We start from the raw sequence: 9,415 nt of genomic DNA on the forward strand, positions 1-9,415 counted from the left end.
TTGTTTTTACATGAGAAGAATGTGTGCTTTTATTTAAAATGCATCCCTGGGTTATTTGTGGGGCATAGGAATTTGTTCACCCCCCCCCAAATTATAGTCCAGCCCACCACATGGTCTGAGGGACGGTGGACCGGCCCATGGCTGAAAAAGGTTGCTGACCCCTGGTCTAGAGGGTTTTTGCAGGCTTTTTCAATGGTGTTCCCGACATACACTATTTCACTTAAACACATGGTGCCTTGGAATGCAACCCCCATGTAAATAGGGAGTTGCCTGTACTAAGCATGTTAACCCATGAGTAGTGCCCACTGCATGCAGGAACACAGAAGCTGTCTTATACAGAGTCAGAGACTGGTCCATCTGGCTCAGTATTGCCTACATGCAATGGCACTGGTTCTCCAGGGTTTCCAGCAGGAGATATTCCCAGCCCTACCTAGAGATTCCAGCCTGGATCTAGCCTGCAACCACCCACATAAGAACCTTTTGCAAAAATAAGGGGAAGAGGAGCAAAAGAAGAATGGATATGGAATACAGTGGTACCTTGGTTTACGAACTTACAGTAATCAGTTCCTGAAGTCTGTTCTTAAACCAAAGCATTCTTAAACCAAGGCGTGCTTTCCCATAGCAGCGGGGAACTCATTTTACAAATGGAACACACTCAACAGGAAGCAAAATATGTTCTCATTCCAAGGCAAAGTTCACAAACCAAAACACCGACTTCCGGGTTTGCAGCGTTCTTAATCCAAGTTGTTCATAAACTAAGCTGTTCTTAAACCAAGGTACCACTGTATGCAGAAACTGTGAAACATACAGTACTGGAAAAATAAGAAATCAACAAACTTTTTATAAAAAAGAATGGAAATGGTTTATTGCATATTTACAAACAGATTGTGAACAGATAAGAACATTGGCAGGATTATTGTAATAATATGCAGTTTTACACGAGTATATATTTAAAGTAGATGAATAAATGAGCAAATTAAGTTGATTTGGATATGCAGAAAATATTAAAAATAAATTTAAGGAACTGCAGAAAGAGGGGGAAGGAAGTCAAGTTTTGAAATGTTAAAATGATTGTAAAATCACTGAAATGTATAAAACTGAAAATCATAAATAAAAACTTAAAAACAACAACAACATACTATATACACACAGAGAAGGGGCAAGGAGCAAGCAATTTGGGGCCTGTTGCAGCTTTTCCCTCTTTGATTTTCTTGAAATTGACGGAAATAATTCAGAGACCTGCTTTGCTCTCTGCTGCCCTCCCTGTGCAAACAGTTTGTTTAGGCTGACACTTTAGGTTCGAACAGCCCTGGAAATGCATTACACCAAGGATGATTGATTGCTTATACAGTGGTCTCCAGGGAGCATCACCAAATGGCCCAGCACAAATGAATCACATCACCGAAGCCTCGTATATTCATATGGAGTCAGTGCATCCCAGTGGCTGCATCAAAGCTATTCATAGCCCACGATGTGAGGGCAATGGCAGTGACTGAACATGTTCAGTGGGCCAGAGGACTCTTATGCAAATCGAATGAAGAGATCACAGACATTTGGGCACCCTTTCTGACACATATGCCAACACTCATCAGCAGATGGATTTCTTCAAAACCAAACACCGTGAGTGTATACTTGGATGACAAAGACACAATAATAACAGCTGGCGTTTGTACTAGAGATGGAGAAAATCGATTTCGCGTTTAAACCCGAACTTCTCAAATCCGCTCTTTCTGAAACAAGATGAGAATCTAAACACAGCTAGCCTTTGAAAGCCGCGTATCCGAATTTTGCGATGCAATTCTCCAGCCAGTGTTTTCAAAAACACATCTATTTGGGGAAAGTGTGATTTTAAAAAGTAATATAACTTGCTAAAATGCATTATATTGGGATTATATTGCTTCTACAAATTTGTACATTTGTCAAAGCTGTGTACAAAATTTACAAGGAGAAATTCGTGCTAACATGCTGGTGAATTTTCATGAGGGTTTTTTTAAATAAATGCAGATTCCTACACAAACTGAATTTAAGACTGAAAAGAATGAGAAACTGAGAGAATTGAAAATGACAGCTCCTTCCATCCTTATTTATACCTACCATAAAAGGGGAGTTGTAAGATACTGCTACGTGCTCTGTGTGGACAAGAGGAGACAAGTGGCGTAAACACCCCTAGTGTGCTACAGATCAAGGCCTTTCCAATATGGTGCCCTGCAGATGTTGCTGGACTCCAACTCCCATCAGCCCCAGTTGCAATGGCCATTTGTTTGTGTAGTCCATTGACATCCTCGCAGCAGATCCACTACCCTGCATCTCCAGAGACAGTCACTCTGAACCCTAATATTTCCATGGAATTGGGGAGAGGCATCCCTTTTTATCCATAGCTATTAGCCATGATGGGGGGCGTGGGTGGCGCTGTGGTCTAAACCACTGAGCCTCTTGGGCTTGCTGATCAGAAGGTCGGCGGTTTGAATCCCTGCGATGGAGTGAGCTCCCGTTGCTCGGTCCCAGCTCCTGTCAACCAACAGTTCGAAAGCATGCCAAAAAGTGCAAGTAGATAAATAGGTACCACTCTGGTGGGAAGGTAAACGGAGTTTCCATGCACCGCTCTCTGGTTTCCATCATGGTTGCGCCAGAAGCGGCTTAGTCATGCTGGCCACATGACCCAGAAAAACTGTCTGTGGTCAAACGCCAGCTCCCTCGGCCTGTAAAGTGAGATGAACGCCGCAACCCCAGAGTCGTCTGTGACTGGACTTAGCTGTCAGGAGTCCTTTATCTTTACCGTTAACTTATTAGCCATGATGGCTATGAACTACTTCCAGTGAATACCAGTTGTTGGGGTTGACAAACTATTGCTGCCGTGATCCTGCTTGCAGACTTCCTGTAGACATCTGGTTGGTCCCTATGAGAACAGGATGCTCAACTAAAGGGGCTTTTTGGCCTGATGGGGCAGGCTATTCTTACGTTCTTATGCAATGTGAACATGCAATCAGATTATTAAAAAAAGGAAACCTGAGGCTCCTTTTCCATCCACAGTCTTCAATCCGTAAAAGCTCCTAAAAAGGTAAAGGGACCCCTGACCATTAGGTCCAGTCGTGACCGACTCGGGGGTTGCGGCGCTCATCTTGCTTTATTGGCCGAGGGAGCCGGCGTACAGCTTCTGGGTCATGTGGCCAGCATGACTAAGCCTCTTCTGGCGAACCAGAGCAGCACAAGTAAACACCGTTTACCTTCCCACCGGAGTGGTACCTATTTATCTACTTGCACTTTGACGTGCTTTCGAACTGCTAGGTTGGCAGGAGCAGGGACCGAGCAACGGGAGCTCACCCCGTCGCAGGGATTCGAACCACGACCTTCTGATCGGCAAGTCCTAGGTTCTGTGGTTTAACCCACAGCGCCACCCATGTCCCTGTAAACGCTCCTAGTAGGGTGTAAATTCCACTGAACACGGTGGGGCTTATTTCTGAGCAACTGTGCTCAGGATGGCACAGCGAGTATCTAATGCCATTTGGCAGGTTGCAGCCAATATGCTCTGGAAATGTAAGAAACTCTTTGCGTCTGTTTTTTGAAAGCTTACTCAAAAGCGTAAGAACAAAAGGTACTGTGAGTCAGTCAATGGCAGCCTTCTCTGTGCTTCTGTTATCATGAGAAGAGACCTGCTGGATCAGTCCCAAAACCCATCAACTCCAGAACTCTGCTCTCACAGTGGACAACCAAATGTCTATGGGAAGTCCGCAAGCGGTCTCGTTTTCATTTCGTTTCTTATATTTCTACACCTCTTTTCACTCCCTCGAGTCACAAAGCGGCTTACACACAATAAATAACAACAGAACAGAACATCACAGTTACAACATAGATCATATAAAATAATGATCAAATCATCAGTAAAACAACCACCACAAAACAAAAAGGCTAAACAGCACAACCACAAGAAAAATCATATTATCAAATTCACAAAGCATCGCAGCACTCTACAAAACAACATTAACAATATTAACAAACTAACAACCAAAAATAAACTAAGCACTGCTGAATTCATACACACCCTCTCGCCACCCCCATGACTCATAGTCTTTTACTCAGTTCATCAAAAGACACATTCACATGGAGTCTTTCACCCAACATGGGGCTCAAACCCATGACGCTGAGATGAAGAGTCTCGTGCTCTACTGATGGAGCTATGGAGCTAAATCAGCTGTGGTCTGATTCAATATCAGCCATGCAGCACACTGTCCTTTTAAATCACATTCAAAGCACATGCTTTCCCTCAAAGAATTCTGGGAACTGGAGTTTACCCCTCATAGAGTTACAATTCCCAGCAACCCTTTAAAAACTACAATGCCCAGAATTCTTTGAGGGAGAGGGGAAAGTGTGTGCACAGCCTTACTCTTTTGAACAGTAAGCACCGATCAGTAACAGAATAGGCTGCTGGGGCAGGTTGCGACTGTAAGGAGAAAGGCTTGCGACAGGCACTATCTATTGGGGGATAATGTGTCTTGTCGCCTTCGGGGAGTTGATGGGATTAGAGAGCCTAATGGGCTGTGCTCCAGCAGCGCTGTCATTCTTATGAGCTTGTGATCTTCTGTTTTGTGTTTTTATGAGGCTTGTCAATACAGCGAGCTGGTTGAGAAAAGCGATTCCATCAACACTATGTGTACTTGACCTTGGGCAAGATGGCTCAGCAAAATGTTAATTAGTTCTTGCATAAAACTAATTCCGCCTTAAATCACAGACTGGCTTCATTAGGGGATGGAAAGACTTAACGAGGAACGGGGACGGCTGTGAGCCACATGCGACCTCGTTTCCCGTGGCTCAAGGAGTCTCGTTAGAATCCTGAAAGTCTCGACACATCCTCCCAATAGATAATAATGGTTTTAAAAGGGTTTGGCTTCACAAATAGTTTAGTAATGTGATGGACCAAGAGGTAAAAAGACTTAGCAGCCAGAAAGCCAAGTTGTTTTTTTTCCAAATGTAAGCCCCTCAGGGCGGGGGCCTGTCATGCTGTTCCTCTTTAAAGCACTTGTACACATTGGTGGTGCTATATAAACAGTAAATAAACATAATAAACAACAAATAAAAATATCCGATGAATTGGCATTTGATTTCGACACCTGCATCCCAAAAGTTGATATAGCACAATGAAAGCAAGGAGAACTGCAACACGTATTTGGGAGTGGGGTAATTGGGTGGTTTTTGTTTTTATTCTTATTATGTATTTTGTGTTTTTATATTGCGATTTTATGCTGTAAACACCCTGAGACCTGTGGGTATAAGGCGGTATGCAAATTTTAATAATAATAATAATAATAATAATAATAATAATAATAATAATAAAATAATAATAATAATAATAATAGCAGCAGGCTCTGCTGAACCCCCTGGACTTATATATGCAGTGGGGCATCAATGGGGAACATGTGGCCCTGCAGATGTTTCCAGGCTACAGCTTTCTTGCTATGTTATGCATTTTTCTGTTTTTATATTGCAAACTGCCCTGTGATCCTCGGAGGGAGGGTGGTATAGAAATTTAATAAATACATAAATACATTTTTAAAAATTAGCCATGCTGGACGCAGATGATGAGGGTTTGAGTCCAAATGTTCTGGTCCCCTGCTTGGACTCCATATAAGGCATCTTCCTATTTTCCTAACCCCTGGCTTTAGCAAGGCTGCAATGTAAGCTACTGCTTTTGTCACTAGCATCTGTTGCTTAGACCATTTTCCCCCTCTGCACCTGCCCCCCTGCCTACCACTGGAATATGCCCTGAATGAGGGCATGTGGCTTCCTGGCTGAAAAATATATTTCCCCCCACCCCTAAGTAGACCGAGGTTATAGAATCCTGAATGGTACCACTTCAAAGGGGAGAGAGAGGGTGGGGAGAGGTGTTTGACTAGGTCTACCCCAGTGGTAGCTGGTGCTCATTGTGACTGGCAGGGTGGAAAGCAGGAAGCCAACAGTAGGTGGAGCCAGAGCCAGCTGATAGGCAGAGCCAAAGGATTACAGTGGTACCTTAGTTCTCAAATGCCTTGGTACTCAAATGCCTTGGTTCTCAAATGCCGAAAACCCAGAAGTAAGTGTTCCGGTTTCCGAACATTTTTCGGAAACTGAATGTCCGATGTGGCTGTCAGCTATTGTTTGCCAGGCACCTTCAAAGCTTCGCTTCGAAGATTTCAGAAGTCAAATGGACTTCTGGAATGGATTAAGTTTGGCGCTTTTGTTTTTGCTATTTATTTCACGTTTTTGTGGCTTTTTCGGTTAATTTGTTTTTGTGACTGTGTGGAACCCAATTCAGCTACTGATTGATTGATTGTGTGACTGCGGAAATGGATAAAAGCCCCCCCACAATGACTAACATCAGTGCAGGTAAAAAAAAGACAATACTGTCTTATTTATTTTATAGTACAGTACATTGTTTATTGCTTTCATTTTATGGGTCAATGGTCTTGTTAGATAGTAAAATTCATGTTAAATTGCTGTTTTAGGGGTTGTTTTTAAAAGTCTGGAGCGGATTAATCTGTTTTGCATTACTTTCTATGGAAAAGTGCACCTTGGTTTTGGAGCGCTTTGGTTTTGGAACGGACTTCTGTAATGGATTAAGTTTGAGAACCAAGGTACCACTGTAATACTGTAATACTGTATTACTGTAATACTGTAATACAAGGTACCAAGGTACAAGGTACCAAGGTACTGTAATACAAGGTATTAATACTGTAATACAAGGTACTGTAATACTGTAATATTGTAATACAAGGTACCACTGTCCCCTGCTCTTTTCTGTTGTTTTCTACAAGGGCTGAGACTGAGGACTGGTTGTCAGTAGGAAGGAAGGCAGAGGTTGTTGACGGCAGTGCCCCAGTTGTCTTGATGGACCATCTCCCACTGGTCTATCCTCCATCCATTTGGCCAACCCCCTTTAAAAATAAGTTGCGCTATAGCAAAGGTACCATCAGGGCAGGACTTTCAGCAAGGTGTCCAGCAGAATGAGGAGGAAGGCGCCCCAACTCCATTAATCTGGGATAGTTCAGACAGTAGAGCACGAGACTCTTAATCTCAGGGTCATGGGTTTCAGCCCCATGCTGGGCAAAAGATTCCTGTGTTGCAGAGGGTTGGACTAGATGACCCTCATGGTCCCTTTCGACCCTACGATTCTATCGCCAAAGGGCTGGTTTGCTACATTTGGGAAGGAATGAAGCAACATCACCACCACTACTTCAAAAAGATGTCTTCTTCCCATAAAGCCCATCAAGCCCAGAGACTAAAAATACCTAAGCACTCCACTGCAGCCAGTGCCCATCACATTGTAGTCATGCGACCCCTCGTTCTCTAAGCTAGTTATGTTCTCTGTTAAAGAAGCCCTTTCTTTTGCTGCTGGTTCTAATCATCCTGACTTTGTTTCCTTTGAGAGAGTGAATGTTTTTTTTATTCTCTCTCTCCCCCCCTGCCCTTGTGATCACAGAGAGCTGGATCTTGCTGCTCATAGCATAGACCTTCCCCCCCACTCTAGTCTACAGCTTTGTGCATTTACCGGTGCTATCCTGCAAAAACCACCAATGGAAGCCACCAACCGCAACAGGGTTTTAATTTTCCCAAGCCCTGCAGGCTCTTTAGCTGCAGGGCACCTCCAGACTGTCAGACCAGAACATTAGGTTTGCACAGTTAAAAGTGGATTAAAGCACTCTGTTGCCTTGGAGAAATAAATCAGCTTCTTTCTCTTCTCTTCAATGGACCTTCTGCAGGTTGGAAAGTGACATGGAAACGCCTTGAAAAGGGTGGGATGATTGAATGAGAAAGGAAGGCGTGCAATCTCTCTGCAAACGAATCAGGGTAATAAATAAAGATCAGACTCTGGCTGCATTCACATAGCAGGTTATTCCATTTTGCTGATGTTTCCCTGTTAATTCTGTGTTACAGTTTAGCCTCCACACAACATAAAAGACACTTCCATAAATATAGCAGGATGTAGCACAAGTTGGATGCTCCTTTCCATGTTATTTGCTTCCAGAATATTTGCACATAACACTGAAATGAGCCTGCCTCTATCTCTGCCTGCCTTTGCACCTCTCTCATAATATTGCTTCCTTTCTGCCTCTCCACAGGGTGTGCAAGACCTGGATTCTCCTGACTCTCCCAGCCCTTGTCTCAAGCTTCTCTTATTGGCCTCCTTCTTCATGGAGGTAAGACTTTCCACTGTCCAGATTTGCCTCACCAATCCAGTCTAGGCTTTGCTCTCAGCTGCACTTTTCCATTTAGAAAAATAGCAAGAGAAAGCCATGATAGAAGTCTACAGAATCAGGCACCATGTGGAGAAAATGGATTATAATACCAGAACTGTGGGAATGTTCTGGGGTGCAGGAGAGAACTTGGGGCCGTCCAATGAAGTTGAATGTTGGACAATTTGGAACAGATAAAAGAAAGTATTTCTTCACACTGCATAGAGTTAAAATTTGGAATTTTCTGCCACAAGAGGTGGTGATGGACACTGGCTTGGATGGCTTGAAGGAAGAACTAAATTCATGGAAGTTAAGACTATTAAGGGCTGACATCCGGAATTCAGAACTGGATACCAGCAATTGCAGGAGGAGGAGGAGGAGGAGGCGGAGAAGAAGAAGAAGAAGAAGAAGAAGAAGAAGAAGAAGAAGAAGAGGAGGAGGAGGGAGGAGGAGGAGGAGGAGGAGGAGGAGGAGGAGGAGGGGGAGTTTGGATTTGATATCCTGCTTTATCACTACCCAAAGGAGTCTCAAAGCTAACCATCTCCTTTCCCTTCCTCCCCCACAACAAACACTCTGTGAGGTGAGTGAGGCTGAGAGACTTCAGAGAAGTGTGACTAGCCCAAGGTCACCCAGCAGCTGCATGTGGAGGAGCGGAGACGCGAACCCGGTTCCTCAGATTACGAGTCTACCGCTCTTAACCACTACACCACACTGGAGGCGAGAGGTGCTGTTGCATTCAGGTACAGCTTGTGGACTTCATATGGGCATCTGGTTGACCACAGTGAGAACAGGATGCTGAACTAGATGGGCCCCTGGCCTGATCCTGCAGCACCCTTCTTTTCTTCTTTCTCTATTGCGGACCCCTTCCCCTTTCATGCTGCCGCAATGTGAGAAAAAGAGAGCACTGGGCCTCCAGCCACCCTGCTGTTTAACACTCCCAGTCCACCTTGCTTCCTTTCAGTCCAGCTGGAAGCATCACAGCATTAAAAAAATGGCACCAGTCACACCCTGCTGGCTCTCACACTTTTTGTGCTGCTGATGTACCTGGATACGGTAATGGAGAGTTGCGTTCTTTTCCCCTGTTAACGTTGACCTTGCACTTGCTTGTATTATTTCATCCTAATATTAAATTTGATTTATTGACTTTGCCTTACGTACTTGTTTTCAGTTGTGCCATGCATTTTTGAAGGATTTTTTTTTTTTTTTAAATC

At 43.9% G+C, this 9,415-nt stretch overlaps 1 long non-coding RNA gene across 1 annotated transcript; it reads left to right on the forward strand.

The window, feature by feature from the left end:
- Positions 1-6,762: 6,762 nt before the first annotated feature.
- On the forward strand, positions 6,763-8,323 carry LOC308482353. The gene is made up of 3 exons (XR_013989244.1): positions 6,763-7,640; positions 7,731-7,818; positions 8,091-8,323. It is a non-coding gene; the product is annotated as an uncharacterized lncRNA (long non-coding RNA).
- The last annotated feature ends 1,092 nt before the right edge of the window (positions 8,324-9,415 follow it).

The sequence above is a fragment of the Podarcis pityusensis genome (genome assembly GCF_964106645.2).
Source record: "Podarcis pityusensis genome assembly, chromosome: 8".
Taxonomy (NCBI): Eukaryota; Metazoa; Chordata; class Lepidosauria; order Squamata; family Lacertidae; genus Podarcis; species Podarcis pityusensis.